Source organism: Aegilops tauschii, chromosome 7 (assembly GCF_002575655.3).
Source record: "Aegilops tauschii subsp. strangulata cultivar AL8/78 chromosome 7, Aet v6.0, whole genome shotgun sequence".
NCBI classification, from domain to species: domain Eukaryota; kingdom Viridiplantae; phylum Streptophyta; class Magnoliopsida; order Poales; family Poaceae; genus Aegilops; species Aegilops tauschii.
The window spans coordinates 121,662,261-121,685,953 of NC_053041.3; the positions used below are offsets into that span (position 1 = coordinate 121,662,261).

General features: G+C 49.4%; 1 pseudogene; it reads left to right on the forward strand.

The window, feature by feature from the left end:
• The first annotated feature begins 933 nt into the window (after nucleotides 1–933).
• LOC109760934 (uncharacterized) lies at nucleotides 934–23,661 on the forward strand (annotated as a pseudogene).
• The last annotated feature ends 32 nt before the right edge of the window (nucleotides 23,662–23,693 follow it).

The window sequence follows — 23,693 nt, forward strand, 5'->3', positions numbered from 1 at the left end:
GACAGGACCTACGAGGTGTAGTTTCTGTGATCGGGACGAGACGATCAAACATCTCTTTTTTGATTGCCCGTTTGCCAGAGTACTTTGGCGGACGGTTCACATTGCTTTTAATATTACTCCACTGAATTCTGTCACTACGTTATTTGGGACATGGCTCACTGGGATTGAGCCTGAATTAGCGAGACATATTCGTGTTGGAGTTTGCGCTTTGTTGTGGACTATCTGGACTTGTAGAAATGATTTGGTTTTTAACAGAACATCACGTATTCACTTTTTGCAGGTTATTTTCCGAGCCACGGCCGTGATCCGTTCATGGTCGCTACTCACTCCGATGGAGGCCAGGGAGCATTTGGTTACTGGATCTATCCGCTGGGAGATGGTAGCTCGGGATATCTTCAACCGGTTTGGATGGCGGTCATGTAATAGGATAGGCAATTAGTTTACCTATCTATCTTTAGCCAGCCGGTTGTGGCGTCTTATCTTGGCTAGTCTGTGTGTCCAGCCTCTTTAGCTCTGTGTGAGCTGTCTTTTTATTACTTTTCAGTAGGAGACTTTGGAACCTTGTTGAAACCTTTTATTTCGTTAATAAGATGGCCGTATGCATCACTCTGATGCAGAGGCCGGGGAGATCCCCCTTTCGAAAAAAAGCATGTAGCCACATGGGCGCGCAATGCTGCCAGCCAGTCCAACTTATATCTGGCAAAACGAGAGACGTGGAGACAGCTTTGTCCGTTGGTTCCAATCAAAGTATGGCTCCACGGCACCGTAGAAGAGGCTAGCGTCGTAGGGCTAATTTGCGCATCACGAGTAGTGGCTAGCCTCTGACAGAAGAACACTCAATGTTGGAGGCCGTCACACGTACCAAGGCTGGATGTGGCCACTTTATATCTTCTTTGCCTGCACGTCCGTATGTATAACCGTCCAGCACCCTTCTTCCCGCTCTTCTTGGCTGCTAAGGTGACACTCCTGTAGAATAGATACACCTTGCGATGAAAATGGCGAGAGCTTTGTTCGTCTCTGTCCTTGCCTTGTGGTTTCTGGCGCTTGGGCTGTCCGGACGCGCTGATGCGGCGGCCGAGAGGAAGATCGTCGGTGTCCACGAGCTGACGAAGGGGGATTTCTCCATCAAGGTTACCAACTGGGGTGCCACCCTCATGTCCGTGATTCTCCCCGACTCGAGAGGTAATGACATGAATGACACGCTTCTTTCTTTCAAATCAAGGGTTCCGGGACTTGGTGTTATGTAAATCTCACTCTTGTTCCCTTTCGTTACTTCTGCAAAATAACTGGGTTCTCACTCTTGTTCCCTTGTACTAGGAAACTTGGGGGATGTGATCCTGGGCTACGATACGGTCGCTGAATATGTGGTAAGATCATGCATGCATAGACGCCCCTGTTCCTTTTCCCTAACACGGCATGGTTCAGTTCTTCTTCTTTAGCCGCTGACAAAGTTTGATTCTGCTTTTGTATCTCGATCGTGCGTACTGTGCATGTGCAGAATGGCACCGCCTACTTTGGAGGGCTGATCGGCCGCGTCGCCAACAGGATCGCCAATGCCCGGTTCACCCTGGACGGGAAACCCTACCGGCTGGTTCCCAACGATGGCAATAACACGCTACACGGTACGCGTACAAAGAGGAAAATTTTCCCTCCCCTCCTCCTATGATCCAGTTGTGGTCGATCATCTTTCTGCCTGTCTGTTGTTCTCTAGGTGGTCACCGGGGATTCGATAAGGTCGTATGGACGGTGAAGGAGCACGTCGGCGACGATGGCAGCTCCCCGTTCATCACTCTGTACTATCATAGCTTCGACGGAGAGCAAGGTAAGGAATTTGGAGCCCTTACAATTTGACATTTTCATCGAGAGGAGATTGCACATGTGGGTTCAGTCTTGAATGATCAATCTGGGATTTTTCCAGCTAATTCAGGCCAGCCGTTTTTAAATTTGGACAGCTTTTGTAAGAATCGGTCAAATTTTCTTTAAAAAAATCAAAAGTTTTCAGAGAAAACTGAAAAAACTTCAGTAATTCAAAACATGCTAAATGATCAATCTGGGGAATTTTCTGCCAATTTAGCCCAGCCATTCAAAATTTGGATAGTTTTTGTAAGATAGAACTGGTTGATTTGTATTTTTTGTTACTGATTAATCCTGGAGTTTTGGTTTTCTGTTAAAATTCCCTAGAGTTGCGGTTTCGTGCTACCTCAGTCCCAAAAGTTGTGTATTTGTGCAATTTCCTCTTTCATCAAATATAGGAGATCTTCACTTCTTTTTTTGAGCAAAAGAGGGTTTCCCCTCCGATTTCCATTATAGAAACCAGGCCGAAGCCACGAGCAGTCTAGAAGTCTTACAATAAGAAGCAGAACAAAGAGTAAAAGCGAAACCCGCTCAAGGAGTGGCCAGGGACATAGCCCCCCACCCCCCGGATAGTCAGATCATTACAAGTTTCCATCACAAAAGGCTAAACGGAGGAGAAGACAAATCTAAAGCAAAAGCAGCAGCAAGCTCTTGAAATGTCGCAGCTTCCCTAATCCTTCAGCCGCGGAACCCCGAAGCGCCATCCTTGCGAAGCTTTGAAGATCTCACTTGCCACCTGCTCGATGAGTCTTGCCCCCAACGTCAGCATTCTTTTCCCTGGGCCCTTTTTCTGCAAAATTGCCCAATCAGTAATCCAGCAGCATATTCGTTTAACAATCAGAATCGGGTCGTTTACTTTTTTCTTATCAAACACAATGTCATTGCGGCAATTCCAAATCGCCCAAAGCAGAGCAGAAGTGCCAATCAACACCAGTTTTTTACTCTCTTTGTTAAAATTGTTTAGCCACCCCCCGAAACAGTCGTCAATGTTTATGGGAGTTTTCTTAAAGTCAAATGAACATCTCACCAGATTCCAAATGATTCTGGCAACCGAACAGGAGAAGAAAAGATGATCAATGTTTTCCTCCTGTCCACAAAACACACAATGTTTGTCCCCTTTCCATCCTCTTTTCAATAGGGTGTCTCTAGTAAGGATACTTTTTTGCTTAGCAACCAAAGAAAGAACTTGATTTTTGCAGGTACCTTGACTTTCCACAGGAATTTGTGTGGAAAACCCATGTCAGTACGAACTAGGTGTAGATATAAGGATTTTACAGTGAATATTCTGTTAGCATTGAGCATCCACATGGGCTTGTCTCTGCCCCCGTGCATTAATATGTCCTCACATCTTCTTTTATGGCTATCCCACAGCCCCCCATAGCCTCCATCTATATTTCTTCTGAAAGACATAGCATTCCACCCTTTTTCAATCACCCCTCTGACAGTAATTTCTCTGTCATTGCTAATCGCATACAATGAGGGGTATGCCTCTTTTAGTGGTTTGTCATCCACCCACCAATCTTCCCAGAATCTGGTATTTCTCCCATCCCCTAGTTTTTTTTATGTGAGGGAAAACTAAATTCTTGATACTTATCAGGCTAGTCCAGAATTGCGAGTCCCCCTGTCTTTTTTTAATGCCTGACAAGCATTTGTTCCGGATATATTTAGATCTAATGATATCTTGCCAAAGTCCCTCCTCAGCTTCTAGTTTCCAAATCCATTTAGCTAGCAAGGCAATGTTAAATTTCTCTAGATTGATTAGCCCGAGACCTCCTTGTTGTTTAGGAAGGCAGCATGTTTTCCAGTTAACTAAATGATACTTTTTTTTATCCTCTTCCGCTTGCCATACCAGTCTTGCCTTGAAGAAATCAACTTTTTTCCTGACTCCAACAGGGAGCAGATAGAAAGACATCATGTATATAGGAATATTTTTAGGCACGACTGTACTAATGTGACTCTGCCAGCAATATTGAGCAATCTGCCTTGCCAGCACGCACATCTTTTCTCTATTTTCTCAGTTACATTCCTCCACATCCCATTATTGATCCTTTTATCATGGACTGGTAGGCCTAGGTATTTCAGTGGCATCTCCCCAAACGCACAAGTAAAAATCTCTTGATATATATCTTTCTTGTCCTTAGCTTCTCCAAAGAGGTGTATGTCACTTTTGTGAAAATTAATTGTAAGTCCTGACATTTGTTCAAAAGCAGTCAGAATAAATTTGAGATTTCTCGCTGACACCTCATCATCCTGGATTAGGAATATGGTGTCATCTGCATATTGCAGCATGTTCACTCCATTTTCATGATTGTCTGTGAGAACCCCTTTAATAAATCCCTCATTTCTAGCTCTGTACATAATAATGGTCAGGGTGTCAATAGCTAAATCAAACAATAGGGGGGATAATGAGTCCCCCTAGAGAAGCCCTTTAAAAGTTTTAAAAAACTTTCCAATATTGTCATTTACCTTCACACCCACTTGTCCCCCCCTCATGGTGTGCATCACCCAGTCACACCACTTGTCAGGAAAGTTTTTGAGTTTCAGCATTTTATGGACAAAAGGCCATTTGATTTTGTCACATGCCTTTTCAAAATCTACCTTAAATAGCATAGCATTTTGTTTTTTTCATTTTGATTGAATTTATAGCTTCATGTAGGATCACCACTCCCTCCATAATGTATCTGCCTTTCACAAAAGCAGTTTGAATGGGGGAGATGATGGGGTTAACAACCTTACTAAGCCTGTTCATAAGGACTTTAGTGATGATTTTGAAGCTGACATTCAACAGGCAAATGGGTCTGAATTTCTGGATCTGTTTGGCATCTTTGACCTTTGGGACCAAGGTAATGATCCCATAACTCAACCTAGCTAAATCAACCACACCTCTGTGGAAATCATCCATAATGTTTTTTATATCATTCTTGATTAAATCCTAGAAGTTCTGATAGAATTCAATAGCAAATCCATCAGGGCCTGGGCTTTTGTTTTTTTTCCATGGAGAACACCACTTCCCTAATCTCTTCCATGGAGAAGTCCTTAACGAATTCATCTTGTGTTTGAGGAGAGATCTCTGCAGACCCTTGTATGTTGAGATTGATAGTAGAGTTTTCAGCTTGACCAAAAAGATTTTTATAGAATGTAGTGATATACTCAATCAGTTCTTTCTCTCCCTCAATCACACCCTCATCCTGTTCTAACCTGACAATCATGTTCTTCCTTCTCCTCCCATTCACTTTGGCATGATAATATCTAGTATTGGAATCTCCTTCTTTGATTTCCTTATCTTTGTATCTCTGTAACCACTTGATTTCTTCTAATTTGAATATTTCTTTCAATTCCCTTCTCAATTCTTTCTGCATAATTCTTTCTTGGGCATTAATCCCTCTCAATTCTGCATTTCTATCTATCATGTCCAGCATATTTAACAATTCCTTCTTTCTTTTCCTATACATAGCATTAGCATTTAAAACCCACCCTTTGATTTTTTGTCTAATGTTTGTGAGTCTTTTTTGCGAAGTGTCCATACTAGATCCATTACGCCTCACCTCCCAGTTTTTTTCCACAAATTCCTTAAATCCTTCCATATGCATCCATGCATTTTCAAATCTAAAAATGGGAGGAGCATTTCTCTGCTCACCAGAATCCAACAGCAGTGGAGTGTGATCTGAAATCTCTCTTTCTAATGTTGTGACCATAGTCATGGGGTATTAATCTTCCCAATCTGGGCATACCAAGACCCTATCAAGTTTCTCATATGTAGGGTCTGGCATATTATTTGCCCAAGTGAATTGTCTCCCACTGATTGGGATGTCTCTTAATCCAGCATGTTCAATAATAGCATTAAAAACAAAGCTGAAGTGATCCACCCCCCAGGTTTATTTTTCTCTGCACTGTTTCTAATGATATTGAAATCCCCCCCCCCCCCAATGACACAGGGAGAGGGTTATCTTGATACAATCTAGATAATTCAGCTAAAAAAGCTGCTTTCCCTTCTCTTTGAGCATCACCATTGTCGTGGAATTATCACGGCAGATGTCCTCGAGCTAGGACTTAGTCGTGGAGCCATCGCAACTAGGAAGCTTGAAGGGGTTATGTGGGACAAGGAACACGAGGGTTTATACTGGTTCGGCCCCTTACGGTGAAGGTAAAAGCCTACGTCCAGTTTGAGGTGATATTGATTAGGGTTACGATCGCCAGGGAGCTAAACAGCTATGCCCGGCTCTCGATGAGATTGTTGTCGCCCTTAAACCGCTGCCGGGTCATCCCTTTATATAGGGAGGAACACGCCCAGCAGCCCTTAGAGTCCCGGCCGGCTCACAGGAGTGTCCGGCTTGGACTCTAAACTATGCTTGCCTTACGCTACAAGTTCTACTATAATAATGATTGTAACTACGGGCCTTAAGCCATATCCGGGTCTCAGCCCATCTCTGGCCCATCGTCTTGAAACTTGGCTCCGGGCTTCTGGCAATGACCGTACGAGTAACCCGGCCCCTCCTGGCGGGTGACTCTAAGGTCTATATCCTCAACATTAGGCCCCAGATTGATTTGAGCCGGCTCATGTCAATCTTCAACTCTTCTGACAAAAAAAATCTCCGGCTTACCATTCATGTGAAGGCCATAACCCGGAGTGACGTCATCCTCTGGACTCCGGATAATCCACCGTGATGTCATCCTCCATTAAGTCTGTTTTTTACTCCGCCAGATCCGCAACGGATCTTTGCTTTTACTGTCATTCCGAAAATCGAGGCGTCGTGGGGGGGAGATAATCACGCCGTGGTCTCCTTGAATCTCGCGCCCACTTATGACCTCGCCTTATAAATAGGCCAGCCCGACGGGCTCTTCTCACGCTCCTTTCTTCCTCCTCGCGCCGCTGCCTTTCTCACTGAGCTCGTGCTCCGCCGCCGTCGTCTCGCCTCCGGTCTTCGTCAACCTTGGCCGCTGCATCACCCTGACCCGGACCAGACAAACGGCGGCGACTCCCGCACCTCTTCAGCTCCGGTAAGTTCTCACCACCCCGTAGAGTAGATCTGCAGTAGGGTTCCTCCAGTTCTTCGTGTTCGTCACCATTGCCCGCAAGTTCGGTAGTTCTCCTAGTTACTGCTCCTGCTTGATGTTAGTCCTGCATAGAACTAGTGCGGTGGTCGTTTAAGATCCATTTTACACGCAAGTAGCCTTCCTTGAACTGCATAAGAACTCTGTTTGAACCCAAGTACTCCCTCACTGCTGTTTCTAGGTCTAGAAATTTTCCTTTTGCCCGACCATTTTGATCCAAAAAAGTTACTGCAACATGTGAAACCTGTTTTACCACACTTAGTAAAAACTGCACCCATTGAATCTTGGCGGCCTACATTTCCGGCTTAAAGAAAACACGCGCCGTAGAACTTTCCGGTTTAAAGAAAACCATGCTCTGTAGAATCTTCCGGCTTAACTGTGGTAAAGCCGTGGATAACCAATTTACTCTGAATCCCCCTGCGGCTTAAATAACCCACCGTATCTGAATATATATCATTAGTCCCCTTCATAAGCCGCCATCTTAGTTTAAACAATAGATCTCCGGCTTATAATTAACCCGGACACTTTTCTCTTTATCATAGACCACCAACCTTCACCATGCCTCCCAAGGCTCCCATCACTTGCAACTGGATGAGGTCCAACGTCACCGACGAGACCCTGGCCAATTTCGTTAAGTCCGGATATTTGCCTAAGAAGGAAATCATGTCCTACCGTGCGCCTGACCCGTCGGAAGAGAGACCACAGCCAAGGGACGGGGAGGTAGTGATCTTCGCAGACCATATGAGCCGGGGCTTCGCACCGCCCGGCTCAAAGTTTTTCAGGGACGTGCTCAACTTCTTTGACCTACGGCCTCAGGATATAGGACCCAACTCCGTATCCAACATCTGCAACTTCCAAGTCTTTTGCGAAGTGTACCTTGGAGAAGAGCCCAGTTTGCTGCTTTTCAGAGAGCTGTTCTACTTAAACCGCCAAAATGAGTGCGCCAACGGGCCAAGTCTGGAGCTAGGTGGCATATCCATCCAACGACGCAGGGACTGTCTGTTCCCCTATGCAGAGCCGCCGAGCCACCCCAAGGACTGGAATATGACTTGGTTCTACTGCCAAGATACGTCCCCGGCTGATGAAAACCCGCTGCCCGGCTTTCGCCCAACACGTCTAGAGCCGACTCATCCGCTGTCGGACAAACTGACTGCAGCGGAACGCCAGCCTCTGCTTCCAACTATCAATAAAATCAAGGCCCTGCTAGGCAACGGTCTGAACGGAATTGACCTGGTCCGGGTTTGGATCTCATGGCGGGTGATCCCATTAAGCCGCCGCCCCGGTTTAATGTGTGAGTACACCGGGCGAAAGGATGACCCGCAGAGGCACAGTCGCAATGGTCTTCCAGAAGACGTTGCAGAGGAAGAGACCAAGGCTCTTCTAAACGAGAGCCTGGCAGATTGCGGAAGAACCGGGTTAGCCCCCTTCTGCAAGACCAATCCAGCCCCAGCGGTAAGCCGCTGACTTTAACTTTTATCTTCGTCTGTGTATATCCTTTAACTGAACCGTTTTAAGAATCAATCATTGTATCTTTCAGGCTGATGATAAGTTCTGGCGGGTCAAATATGACCATGAAGCGGCCAAGAAGGCCAGGAAGGCGAAGAAAGCCGCCAAGAAAGCCGGCCCTCGCAAAAAGGGAAGCAGACCCACTGCTTCGGAGCTAATGCAATTAAGCGAGAGCTCCGAGTCAGAGGTAACCCTAAAACCTTTAACTTCTTGCTATATTCGTTGTTTGTTGCTGTCCGCCTTATCAACACTTGTTCATTGACAGGATGACACCAGCGCCAGTAACCCGGTGGTTGAAGAGGTAATGTCACTTTCCTCCGACTCGGAGCCCTTGCCACAGCTGAAAGTCCGAAGAGTAACCCGGAAAGCAAGCTTTTCACATCCTTTAGCTCATCAAGACCCTCAATTTCTTTTGAAGCAGTAGGTTCACGAAAGCCGGCGTCACACCCGGGCCCGCAAGGACACTGACCTCTCCGCCGGGTTACCCGACGCAACAAGGAAGCGTCGCACTGAGGTTTTTTCTCACTTGTACACTTTTCATCCATTGGCGGGTGTTATCCGTCAGCCACTCAACTCTTCTGACTCCAATTATCAGGAGACCTCCCCCTCTTCAGGTGACTCCATGCAGTCATATCTGCTGGCTTTCAAGACCGCGCCTGGGTAACAACAATCATCTCATGTCGTTCTGATCTCTACTCATATGCTTTGTACTAACCTTTGTTGTTCTTTCAGTGCTCAAGCAAAGCTCACCAAGAGGGTGAAGAAAACCAAGTCGGCCGGAGTGCCGGACTTGCCTGAGCCGGCGGTGACAGTCCAAGAACCGCCAACTGCCTCCGCCCCCGAAGCCGCCACTCCAATGGACACGGCGCCTGAGGCCCCTGCCCCGACCACCAAGGCAACAACCGAAGCTTTGGTTAATCCGTAGGCCTCCGGCTCAGCTCCACCAGCAGACGACCCGGACGTGGTAATCACCCGGACGGAATTCGTTGAGCCGGGGAGACCGACCGCATTGGCCAAATGCTCCGCGAAGGGGGAGTTGCTGCAGCCCCACCGGGTGAACCTGGACCTCTCCGGCTACACCGACTTGAGCATTGGAGAGCTCGTCTCTGGCTACATCAGCCAAGTACACAAGAGCCGGGACGCCGAGGTTGCCATGGTCAACCAGATCCAACAAAAATCTGAGGTATCCTTCTGCTGCCTTCTTACTTTACTGCATAATTACCTTTGCCATGCTAGCCCCCAAGTCGACGACTTATACTTGAATATGTTGTAGACTTAGGTTCCGGCTTACTCAATTGAGCCGGCAGTATGTAGATAGATACGTTCAACATGCATTAGCCCCCAAGTGCCAAGTGTCTTTGCTTGGAAAACGCTTGGGACTTATATGATGACTGTTAATTAACCCGGAAATATATGCAGGCTGCTGGCAAGAAACTAGAGGCGGATCTTGCGGATCTCAAGAGCCGGCTGAAGATGCAGGAGATGGAGACCCGGAAGGCAAATGCCAAGTTTGTATCCAGCATCGCCACTCAAGAAAAATTGAAGACCGAGTTTGATGCTGAAAGAAAAGCCTGGGTCGAAGAGAAGGCCGCACTGGTGACCCGGGCGGAACAGGCGGAGAAGGCTCTCGCTGAGAAGACCGCCGAGCTCTCCGGCCTAAAGCGCTAGGTTTCCCAAATGGTGGCTGCTATCTTCGGTAAGTCGTCTCACCGGCTTTCATCAAGTTAGTATATGTCATGATTCATCCTTGTCACCGGCTTATCTGACTCTGTTAAACAGGTCCTAGGAGTGCCAACCTCAACCAGAGCGTGGTCACCAAGTTAAAGGCCGTGTACACCCTGGTGGAACAGCTCTACACCGGGTCACAGCGTGCCTTAGCTGTGGTGGCCCTATCCAACGAGGTGCCAACTCATCTGGCCGAAGTCCTGCGCCGGCTCGCCGTTCTGCCTCAGCAGATCCAAGAGCTGCGACGGGCCTCTGCAAGAGCCGGAGCGATCGCCGCGCTGAGCCGGGCCAAGGCATTTCTGCCGGAGCTAGACCCGGCGGACATCGCCCTGGGTTATCCAAGCCTGAAGGAAGACGGCTCAGCGTTCGATTAGAAGGACTTCGCAGCGTGCGTGAAGGCTGTACGCCCGGTGGCCACCCTTATCGGGGACGACACTGATCTAACCAAGTACCAGCCGGGCTACAATGCGGAGAATCAGAGGATTCCAACCCCTCGCTATGAAGACCTGAGTTTAATTCTGCCGGCTCGTCAGCACACCTTTGCCCCAGAGATTGACCCGGCGGGGTTAATTGATGAAGAAGCCCAATTCGAAGCTCTCCGCGGCATCGACTGGAAGTCATCAACTTTCCAAGTCTTGGGATCAGCCGGAGGAGAGGACAGGAACGAGCCGGAGACTTCGACTCAGCAGGCATCATAAATCGGCTGGCGGTTCACCGAACAATGCTCCATCCTTGAGACTTGATGAATTTTGTAATAGAATAGGTGCAACAATTTATCTCTGCCGTGCCATCGTGCACGTAATGAATGCTGAAATCCCTTGAAGTTATCCCTTTGATGTTTCTCCGGGTCATAACCATCCCTTTGTTCTTCTCAACCTTAAAAGGTGCCTTTAAGTATCTGCATAGAAAGGCAAATCACAAGTCTCAAGGCGGCTTACCGCCCTGAGAATCAGGTGTTTGAGATGGATAACCCGGAATACGAATCAAAAAAGACTCGTCCATAATTATACTCTGAACATAGCCGTGATAACACACTTAACGGCCTGCAAGTATACTTCCGGTTTAAATAACCCGGGTAGCACGGTTGGTACCTTAACTCTAATTTACTTGTCTTGATGACATCCATGATGTTCAACTAACAAGATAAACCAAAATTAAGCCGGCAAGTGAGACCCGGCAGTACACACCTTGACGTAATCAGAGTAAACTTGTGACAAAATATAAGAACTTAGGGGCTTCCGGTTCGAATACGACCAGAAACCCGGCCCAAAGGGGTTAAGCTAAGATTCGGATACGATCACATAGCCCCCAGTGGGTGTGGCGATGCCAATCAAGAGGGTACCGACAGCTATGTTCTCTTTGGTTCGAATACGACCTATGTTTGAACAGGAAGCCCCCAAGTGATTTAAAATTGTTTAACGACGCTGATTCGAATACGATCCACGTCGGTTCTCAGAGGGGTTAAACTATGATTCAAATATGACCAAAGATAACCTCCCAATGAGCTCGGCACTTTGCCAATCAAATGGGTATCGACAGCTATGTTCTCTTTGGTTCGAATACGACCCATGTTTGAATAGGAAGCCCCCAAGTGACTTTAATGCTTACGGCTAGATTCGAATACGATCACAAGCCGGATCCTCCTATAAGTCACCATGTAAGCTTGCAGAAAACAACACATGCATGTTTGGAGGAGGAAAAAGGACAGAGGTCCTGCTTTATTGCTTATCATAATATATACATGGCTGAGACAAATATGTACACCGCGAGAGCCGGTAGCTCAAGTGTAGTAAGGCCGAAGTTGAGCTATGTTCCACGGCCGACGGGTCTCCTCCTCCGACTTACGTGAATCTTTGTGCTCCCGAATGTCAATGAGGTGATATGACCCGTTGTGCAAGTTCGTACTGACCACAAAGGGCCCTTCCCAAGGCGGGGATAACTTGTGTGCATCTGTTTGATCCTGGATGAGCCGGAGCACAAGGTCGCCTTCCTGGAAGACCCGGGATTTGACCCGGCGACTATGATAACGGCGCAGGTCTTGTTGGTAAATCGCTGAACGGGCTGCTGCCACATCACGCTGTTCGTCCAACAAGTCCAGAGCATCTTGGCGCGCCTGTTCATTATCCGTCTCAACATAAGCCGCCACGCGAGGTGAATCGTGACGGATGTCACTGGGGAGGACTGCTTCTGCTCCATAAACCATGAAAAAAGGCGTGAAGCCTGTAGACCTGTTAGGAGTAGTGTTGATGCTCCATAAGACGGAGGGCAACTCCTCCACCCAACAACCCGGCGTCCGTTGCAAAGGGACCAAAAGCCGGGGCTTGATGCCCTTCAGAATTTCCTGGTTAGCTCTCTCAGCTTGACCATTGGATTGAGGATGAGCCACTGAAGAAACATCAAGTCGGATATGCTCTCGTTGACAAAATTCCTCCATGGCGCCCTTGGAGAGATTGGTGCCATTGTCAGTTATAATGCTGTGTGGAAAACCAAAGCGGAAAATCACCTTTTTCATAAATTGAACCGCCGTGGCTGCATCGCACTTGCTAACTGGCTCGGCTTCCACCCACTTTGTGAATTTGTCAACTGCCACCAGGAGGTGGGTCTTCTTATCCTTGGACCGTTTAAAGGGCCCAACCATATCCAGCCCCCAGACCGCAAAGGGCCAAGTGATTGGGATCATCCTCAACTCCTGAGCCGGCACATGAGCCCGTCGTGAGAACCTTTAGCAACCATCACATTTACTGACAAAGTCCTCTGCATCAGCATGAGCCGTCAGCCAATAAAAACCATGACGGAAAGCCTTGGCTACAAGGGATTTTGAGCCGGCATGATGGCCACAATCCCCTTCATGGATCTCCCGCAAGATCTTTTGGCCTTCCTCAGGGGAGATACAACGTTGAAATGCCCCTGAAACACTGCGATGATGTAACTCGCCATCGATGACGATCATTGACTTAGCCCGCCGGGTTATTTGCCTGGCCAAAGTTTCATCCTCAGGCAACTCTCCCCGGGTTATATAAGCCAGATATGGCATTGTCCAGTCTGGTATGACATGAAGAGCCGCCACCAGTCGTGCCTCCGGGTCAGGGATTGCCAAGTCCTCCTCTATAGGCAACTTAACTGAAGGGTTATACAGGACATCCAGGAAAGTGTTAGGCGGCACCGGCTTTCGCTGAGAGCCTAGCCGGCTTAAAGCATCAGCCGCCTCGTTCTTCCTGCGATCAATGTGCTCCACTTGGTATCCCTGAAAGTGCCCAGCAATGGCATCAACCTCGCGGCGATAAGCCGCCATGAGAGGATCCTTAGAATCCCACGTGCCTGATACTTGTTGAGCCACCAAGTCTGAGTCACCAAAGCACCTTACCCGGCTTAAACTCATCTCCTTAGCCACCCGAAGACCGTGGAGCAAAGCCTCGTATTCAGCCGCATTGTTAGTGCAAGGAAACATCAACTGTAGCACATAATGGAACTTGTCACCCTTAGGGGAAGCCAATACAACACCAGCCCCCGAGCCCTCCAACTGCCTGGACCCGTCAAAGTGAATAGTCCAATATGTGTTATCCGGCTTCTGCTCGGGCACTTGTGATTCTGTCCAATCGTTGATGAAATCCACCAAGGCCTGAGATTTAACAGCAGTGCGTGGCACATATTTGAGACCATGGGGTCCAAGTTCTATAGCCCACTTAGCAATTCTCCCTGTGGCCTCTCTGTTTTGAATGATATCACCAAGAGGGGCAGAACTGACCACAGTGATGGGATGACCCTGAAAATAATGCTTAAGCTTCCGGCTCGCCATGAACACACCATACACAAGTTTCTGCCAATGCGGGTACCGCTGCTTGGACTCAATGAGCACTTCGCTGACATAATAAACCGGCCGCTGAACCGGATTCTCCTTACCCGCCTCCTTGCGCTCCACCACAATAGCCACGCTGACTGCTCGTGCGTTCACCGCCACATACAGTAGTAAGGGCTCCTTATCAACCGGAGCAGCAAGGACCGGGGGCTCTGCCAGCTGCTTCTTCAACTCTTCAAAAGCGGTATTAGCTGCATCATTCCAGACAAAGTTATCAGTTTTCTTCATCAACTGATATAAGGGCATGGCCTTTTCACCCAAACGGCTTATAAACCGGCTTAAAGCAGCGATGCGACCCGCCAAGCGCTGAACGTCATTTATACACGCCGGCTTAGCCAGGGAGGTGATGGCCTTGATCTTCTCCGGGTTAGCCTCAATGCCTATGTCAGAAACCAAGAAGCCCAATAGTTTGCCTGCAGGAACACCAAAAACACACTTGGCCGGGTTAAGCATCATCTTATAGACCCGGAGATTATCAAAGGTTTCCCTTAAATCATCTATCAGGGTTTCCTCTTTGATGGATTTAACCACAATATCGTCCACGTAAGCGTGAACATTGCGCCCGATCTGTTTAGAAAGACAATTCTGTACACAACGCTGGTAAGTCGCCTGTGCACACTTGAGCCCAAAGGGCATAGACACATAGCAGAAGGCTCCAAAGGGAGTGATGAACGCCGTCTTCTCCTGGTCCTTAACTGCCATCTTAATCTGATGATACCCGGAATAAGCATCCAAGAAGCTTAAGCGTGCACAACCTGCCGTAGTATCAATGATTTGATCAATACGGGGGAGGGCAAAAGGATCAGCCGGACACGCCTTGTTCAAATCCGTGTAGTCCACACACATCCGCCAGGTGCCGTTCTTCTTGAGTACGAGCACCGGGTTAGCCAACCATTCTGGGTGAAAAACTTCCACAATAAACCCGGCCGCCAAGAGCCGGGCCACTTCTTCACCAATAGCTTTTCGCCTCTCTTCATTAAACCGCCGAAGGAACTGTCTGACCGGCTTAAATTTCGGATCAACATTGAGAGTGTGCTCAGCGAGTTCTCTAGGTACACCTGGCATGTCAGAAGGTTTCCACGCGAAGATGTCCCTATCCTCACGGATGAACTCGATGAGCGCGCTTTCCTATTTTGGATCCAGATTGGCACTGATGCTAAACTGCTGAGATGAATCTCCTGGAACAAAATCAACAAGCTTAGTTTCCTCAGCCGACTTAAATTTCATCGCCGGCTCAGTCTCCGTAGTCGGCTTCTTCAGAGAGGTCATGTCTGTTGGGTCAACATTGTCTTTGTAAAACTTCAACTCCTCTGTAGCACAAACAGACTCTGCATAAGCTGCATCACCTTCCTCACACTCCAGAGCCACCTTCCGGCTGCCGTGAACCGTAATGGTCCCATTGTGACCCGGCATCTTGAGCTGTAAGTACACCTAACACGGCCGTGCCATGAACTTGGCGTAAGCCGGTCGTCCAAATATAGCATGGTATGGACTTCGTATCTTGACCACCTCAAAGGTCAACTTCTCCACCCTGTAGTTGTTCTCATCACCAAAAGCCACTTCCAATTCGATCTTGCCGACTGGATAAGCCGACTTACCAGGTACCACACCATGAAAGATAGTGTTGGACTGACTGAGGTTCTTATCAACCAACCCCATACGACGGAAAGTCTCATAATAGAGGATGTTGATGCTGCTGCCTCCATCCATGAGCACCTTTGTGAACTTATATCCTCCCACTTGAGGAGCCACCACTAAGGCCATGTGGCCCGGGTTATCCACCCGAGGAGGATGATCCTCCCTACTCCACACTATGGACTGCTCAGACCATCGTAAGTAGCGTGGGACTGCCGGCTCAACAGCATTCACAGCCCTCTTGTGAATCTTCTGATCTCGCTTGCACAGACTAGTGGTAAATACATGATACTGTCCACCGCTTAGCTGCTTTGGATTGGTCTGATAACCCCCCTGCTGCTGTTGATGACCCTGACCAGACTGTTGATTAAAGCCCCCTTGACCGTTCTGAGGACAGGAATTTGAGCCGCCGCCCGGGCCATGAAAGCCGCCAGCACCTGAACCGCCGCCCGGGCCATTGTAATTCTTAAAGGCCTTCATGATCGCGCAATCCTTCCACAGATGAGTCGCTGGCTTCTCTCTAGAGCCATGCCTTGGACAAGGTTCATTCAACAGCTGCTCCAGCGTCGGACCTGATCCGCCACCTCGGGGAGGGGGCCTCCCCTTGCGTCGCTGGTTATTACCTTGGGAGTTGGCATTGGCTACAAATTCTAGGCTGCCATCGGCCTTGCGCTTGCCTCCTCCTGGGTTCCCCGGGTTAAACTGAGGACCCTTGCCATTGTCGTTCTTCTTTCCCTTCCCTGTCCTTTCATCATCTGAAGGGGGATCCTTGGTACCATCGGAATCGGCGTACTTGACAAGAGCCGCCATTAATGTACCCATATCTGTGCAGTCGCGCTTAAGCCGCCCAAGCTTCATCTTTAGGGGCACAAAGCGACAGTTCTGTTCCAACATTAAGACTGCAGAGCCGGCATCCATCTTATCTGATGAATGTATGATCTCCTTGACCCGGCGAACCCAATGGGTCGTGGATTCACCCTCCTGCTGCTTACAGTTAGTCAAATCCACAATTGACATAGACTGCCTACAGGTATCTTTGAAGTTTTGGATGAACCGGGCTTTCAGCTCAGCCCAAGACCCAATGGAATTCGGTGGTAGCCCTTTCAACCACGTGCGGGCAGTTCCATCTAACATGATGGTGAAATACTTGGCCATGGCCGCCTCACTGACCTCCAGCAATTCCATAGCCATCTCATAACTCTCAATCCAGGCTGCAGGCTGTAAATCAGCTGTATAGTTAGGCACCTTCCTAGGGCCTTTGAAGTCCTTGGGTAGACGTTCATTACGGATAGCTGGCACCAAACAAGGGACACCCCCGGTCCTGGTAGGGATACCCACATCAACGGAAGTCGTTGGATAAGCCGGTGGGGTCTGGTAAGCCGTCAATTGGGGCGCTTGCTCCGCCTCTTGCCGTGCTTGGTCCGCTGCGTAAAAGGCTCCATTGTGAGCCGGGCCATGGCCAGGGGGCGGGTCATGGAGTCGGACGTTGCTTGAGCCGGTTGCCGAGACCATGTGCCGGCTATAACTCGGGCTCTGGCCTGGACGAGGAGTCGAGTGGATCCTGTCCCGGCTGTAGGAGTACGCCTCTTGCTGCGCCAGCGCCGTCTGCAGGAGTTCCCTGACCCGGCGAGTTTCGATGGCCGCCGGAGAATCGCCGTCAACGGGGAGAGCCGCCAGTCGTGCTGCCACAGCCACCATGTTCTCCAGCGGGTTATCATAATGACCCGGGGGTATTGGCACATACTGAGGCGGGGCAGGGGGCACCTGGGGAGGCCCCATCACCCGTGGCTGAGTAAGGGGTCCAGACCCGGGCGCAATGACCCCTGGCGGGTTACTAGACCCTGCACCCAGCGTGTTGAAGAGATTGCGTGGATCGTAAACCGGTGGGAGTCGAGACTGGGCCTTCTGATGCCTCCTTCTCATGACCTCATTGGCCGCGTTCTGATCCATCGTGAGTTGGAAGGACTGCGCCTGAATCAGCTGAGTCCGGGCGTCGAGAGCCGCCCGCTCCGCAGCCAGCCTGATCCCTTCTGCTGCAAGATCCTCTTTAGCTTTTATCAGATCCAATTTTAACTGCGCCACCTCCGCATCATGCTGAGCTTGATCTGCCGGGTCAACTGTGGCGGTTAACAGGGCCGTCATCTTGTCCGTCAGATCCATTAGCACCTGAGCCGGAGAAGGCACCGGGTTTCCCGATCCAGCAGCGGGGTTCTGAACAGGCTGCGCACCAGCCATAAAAACTCCAACCTGACTTGGCGGCTCAAAAAGGTCCGGAATACTGTCGCCATCGGAACAACCCATGAGCCTGCCATCTTGAAGTTGGTACAACGAGTTTGACTCATCAGTGGCCGACTCGCCGTCAGAGCCGCCGGCCACCTCATCCCCAGACCCAGATGGATCAGAGGGCCCTCCATGGATGCATCCCACAAAGGCGCGCCTTAAGGCAGGCCGGGCCTGGGCGGGTTGCGCAAGCTGAGCCGTCTCGATGAGATCAGCTCAGAGACCCGGCTCTGGGCCTGGCTCACCAATCTTGCCAATGAAAACGTGAATTCCGCCGAAGGGGACCCGGTACCCGTACTCAATTGAGCCGGCGTCGGGGCCCCAGTTTGCATTGTCGATGTAAAGCTTGCCGCGACGACTCTTGGTCATCCGGCCCACAGCATATCCCTTGAGCCCTTCGAAGCTGCCCTTCAAGAACTCAAATCCACCGTGCGCTGGCCCCACGGTGGGCGCCAACTGTCGTGGAATTATCACGGCAGATGTCCTCGAGCTAGGACTTAGTCGTGGAGCCATCGCAACTAGGAAGCTTGAAGGGGTTATGTGGGACAAGGAACACGAGGGTTTATACTGGTTCGGCCCCTTACGGTGAAGGTAAAAGCCTACGTCCAGTTTGAGGTGATATTGATTAGGGTTACGATCGCCAGGGAGCTAAACAGCTATGCCCGGCTCTCGATGAGATTGTTGTCGCCCTTAAACCGCTGCCGGGTCGTCCCTTTATATAGGGAGGAACACGCCCAGCAGCCCTTAGAGTCCCGGCCGGCTCACAGGAGTGTCCGGCTCGGACTCTAAACTATGCTTGCCTTACGCTACAAGTTCTACTATAATAATGATTGTAAGTACGGGCCTTAAGCCATATCCGGGTCTCAGCCCATCTCTGGCCCATCGTCTTGAAACTTGGCTCCGGGCTTCTGGCAATGACCGTACGAGTAACCCGGCCCCTCCTGGCGGGTGACTCTAAGGTCTATATCCTCAACAACCATAGACAGTCACCAAGTTCCAACTAAACTTAGCTTTTTATCAAAAAGTAGTGTTCTGATAAAATATGTGCCTTTTTCCACTTGTATCAAGTCAAAATTATCATTATTAATTCCTACCAATATTCCTCCAAATTTGCCTCGAGGGGCAATCCATTCCCAGAGAAAATTTTTCCCCCAGCAAGGTTGTGCAATTCATTTTTTGTAAAGTCACCCTTAATGGTCTCCAAAAGGCCAACAAAATCTAATTTTTTTTTCTATGATTGCCTCTCTGATAAAGTTTTTCTTTGTGTCCTGTCTAATCCCCCTCACATTCCAAAATATTCCTTTCATTGTTTCTTTTTCTTCTTTCTCCCTCCCCTAAAAGATATAGCAAGCTTCCCAGCACTAGCAGCTGAGGTGCCAATCTTATTTTTCTTATTACTAGAGAATATTTTCCTCAAGGTGTCATAGTAATCAAGATCCATTTCTGTATCAGAGTGATCATGACCTGAGCATAGTTCTTCTAGTTTAGCATCTCCAATATCAATTAGATTTGGAGAACTTTCATTTTTTTTCTTTTTCCTCTTGATTTCTTATGTTTTGTAGATATATATCTCTTCTAGCCTGTTCCATATTGGAGATCAGGTCTAGGTTTTGGCTGACCAGGTCAATAGTACACCCCAGCTCCACCCCCACTTTCTCTGCCATTTCAAACAAAGAGATTTGATCCTTAGTAAGGGTTGGGACTTACCATAGTTATCCTTGTCAGTAGCTCTCTCCTTAGCCAGATCTTCAATCTTGGAGTCCTTTTTGTCTAGATTTCTGTCACTTCTTCTGGTTGGTCCTTCTTTGTCTTTTTCTTTCTTCTCTTTATCAGAGATCCCCAGTTTTGATCCCAGAGATTCCACAGAATCCTGGCTAGCATTATAATCTACTGGTTCAGTGTAATTGTCTTCTATCAGAGGATCTTGAATATTATCTTTATCAGAGTCATTTTTCTCTCCCATATCATCTCCAAAGATCTCTTTTTCATCCCACTGGTCTACTTTTTCTATGCATTTGTCTATCATCACTTGCTGCTTCTTGATAATATCCATCCTAGCTCTCTTCTCCTCTTCCCATGAAGTGTATTTCTTTTCTTCCACAGCCCTCCAGGTTTCTTGTTTGTTATTGTCTTCCTCCATCTCTTGAATTCTATGTATCAGTCTATCTAAATCAGCTTCAACTTTTTTCCTCAAGCCAACCTCAGCTAGATATTCTTTCTGAATGTTCATGATCTCTTCATTTTTTCCTCATTTCCTCAAATTGCTTGAGTCCCACACTTCCCAGGGAGATGTTTTCTTTGTTTCCTTCAGCATCTACTCCACCAATCTTGATCTTTTTCCTCATGTCTGCAGTTTCACATTCTCTGTCTGTTTCAACATCCATATGTTTCCTCTTATCTTCATACCACTCCTGTTCCACCACCTTTTCAAGTTCCAAGGTGACTCTGTATATCATGAGGTATTTCTCAGTTACTTCAGTATGTGTAGGAATTTTTTCAAAATCTCTCACTCCCACCCTGGCTCTGATTTTTTCTAGCAAAATTGTTGTCGTATCTATCTCCAGGACTGGGCCAACAGTGGCAGCTACTTCACAAGCCCCAAAAAAATGTCTGAAACACTCAGGCATTTTGCCAAATTTCACCCACATAGTGTGCAACTTTCCTATGGCTTGTGTATCATAGGTCCAACTATCCACATTTATGACAGCCTTTGTCCCCAGCAGGTTAAAGTTTCCAAACTTGTGTAATTCAATCAGTCTGCTCTTGTTGGGGAACCTCATGAGATAAGCCATGTCTCCATGTTTTTTGCATCTCCATTGCCAGTCCCATTTGAACATGTAGTTAAACCCCTCCAAGAATTGTGTCTCATTGATCTCCCCAGAGGCAATAGTGACAACTCCCATCAGGTTAATCTACTCACTACTCACCACCTCCTTGGAATTTTGAACCAAGAGCACTCCCAAACCTCTGGCTGCATATCCGACATATTTAGGCAGGGGCTTAATCTGTTTCATCCAGTTGCAATCTTCAGTGATGTGAGAATTTTTTCCATAGATGATACAGTTAGGAAGCTTGCAATCTCTAGGTTGATGTCTGAATCTTTGCACTTATTACAGGGAATTCTGAAGTTGTTCCCACTTTTTCCTAGATCAGGGCCTTCTCTCTGTGGAAATCTGCTTCCCCCCCCAAGCACTTTGGCTTTGCCTGGATCCAGAACCATTATCCATATCTCCTCCGTAGCTAACCTTTCTGCTTTGTATCCCTTTCTCTCTCTCACCCTCAATCATCTTCCCCTCCTCTTGCTGCTTGTCAGCTCCAGTTACCATGCCAACCCCCTGATGTGCCATCTGGGCAAGGAGAGCCCCAAACCACTGTTGCTGTTGAAGAAATTCAGGAGGGGGAATGACACCAGGGGCAGGATCTTTACCTTTGTCCTCAGATCCGGCTCTGTTAGCCTCTGGCTTGCCCCCTCTCTATCTTTGTCTTCTGTAGTTCTACCAGCATCTGGGAGCTGCGTCCCGCCTCCATTCCCCTAGTAGCTAGAAGTCCCAATGGTGGATATTGAACTACCAATCTGAGAGAAAGTGCCTTTGTATCTGTCCACATCTTCTTCTTTCTTTCTGTAATGGAAGCCATCTCTACCACCACGGTTGAATCTTCCCCCTCCACGATTGTTCCCAAAACCTCTGTTCATCTCTTCTACTTTCTCTCTTTCTGGTGGCGGCGGAAGAGGTGGAAACCCTAAATCCTCCAGGGGGTCACACTCTTCCCCCCACAGGGAGAGAGGCGCTTTATTTATACTGCCAAAACTTTCAGAAAGCGTATTTACCAAAGGCGTTTCTCCCCGTTGCCCATTTTGCCCCCATATCTCACTTTCCCCAAATTCTCTTTCTCTGGCAGAGTAATCCCCCACACAACAACCCAAGCCATTGGTGATTTCCATTTCCTCTATATAGTTTGCCTCATTAGACTAGAAATCTGGAATTTGGGCATATTGAATTCTACTCATTTTATTAACAACCTCCCTTCCCAGTAAAACCTGATCAGGGGCGAGCATCTCTCTCTTTTTTTCCCATGAGCAGGGCTGTTAACACACTTCTCATCGCTACTTTCTATGATTTTTGTAGCTATCAGCCGCTTTTTTTTCTTATTATTACTTCTATTATCACCTATCGATGTAGGTTCACTGCCATATTTGGAAATAGGGGGGATCGTACCTTGCAGATCCAACGGGAGCCCAGTCTCCTCGTCGGAAACCTCACCGGCGAGCAGCCAGAAGCGGCCGCCCACCGGCGAGGCCCCTACTCCCGTCCCTGGGAGCGAGCGAGACCGAGCAGGCGTGGGGAACGGCGAGGGAAGCGCGGTGACCTCCTCAGAACCAACGGCATCTTCTTCTGGATCTTCTTCTTCATCCCAAGCTTCATCCCCCTCCTGTCCTCGGCGCGCCCCAGATCTGGCCGCCTCTCCACCACTGCAGCCCTGGGCGCCACCAGAGCTGGGGCGGGGAGACCCATCACCGCGCCGACCACGAATCCAGGTGGATCCGCAGGGACGGTGCGACGCGAACAAAACGCGATCCACTTCATGGCCTGCATCTGATCGTCTGATTCCGCCTCCTCCATCGCCCACAACAGCATTCGGAGCGCCCCCACCGGCTCGCCTGACAGAGTGAGGCGCCAGTCCTCCGCCTCGGTGAGCCTCCGGTAGGCACACCCCGCCGCCTCCTTCAGATTGTTCTCCGTCGAGAACCTGGAGATGATCTCCCTCAGCTTCGCCAGCTTCTCTTCGTCGTCGTTGGCTATCACCAGAGCCCTCCTCTCGAGTCTCTGCTTCCAGGAATCCATGACCGCCCGCCTTCGGAGAGCTTGCTCGTGAGAGATAAGGGAGGTGGTTTTCATCGAGAGGGGAGGGAATGGCCGCTCCGCTCCGTGCCGCAGCTTTAATCCGCCTCCCTTCCCGACGTTCTCTCTCCTCCTCCGCCTTGATCTGCGCTTCACGCCGCGCCTCCGCCTCGGGACTCAATCCCCTGCCGACCAAAACAACGTGACATGGAAACCGCACCTGAGTCCCCTCCCCGATCGGAATCTCCCCGATCTTCACTTCTGATTTTAACGAAGTAGCTGAACTTGAACAGGGTTTCCAGGCGACGTGGACGTGCACGTGACGTACCAACTCTCGAGCCCGCACGTACTAAGCGTGTGCATGAACGCGACGGCGCGGGGCAAGGCCACCCCGGTGAACCTGGCACACCACGCCTACTGGAACCTCGGCGGCCACGGCAGCGGCAGCGTCCTCGGCGAGGAGATCCGCCTTTTCGCCTCCCGGTACACGCCCGTGGACGCCGCGCTCATCCCGACGGGCCGCCTCGCGCCCGTGGCCGGCACGCCCTACGACTTCCGCAGGCCGGCGACCGTGGGCTCGCGCATCGGGGGCTCCTGAGCCGGGGCGTCAATGGGTACGGCATCAACTACGTCGTGGACGGCGGGGGCCTGCGGCGGGCGGCGGTCGTCCGGGACGGCGCGTCCGGCAGAGCGATGGAGCTGTGCGCGGACCAGCCCGGGGTGCAGTTCTACACGGCCAACGGGCTCAGCGGCGTGAGGGGGAAGGGCGGCAAGGTCTAACGACCGCTACGGCGCGCTCTGCCTGGAGACGCAGGGGTTCCCCGACGCCGTGAACCGCCAAGCTTCCCGTCGCAGATCGTTCGGCCGGGGAAGGTGTACAGGCATCACATGGTGTTCAAGTTCTCCTTCTAGAGTACTCCTAGTGGTACCCGAGCTCGGTCGTT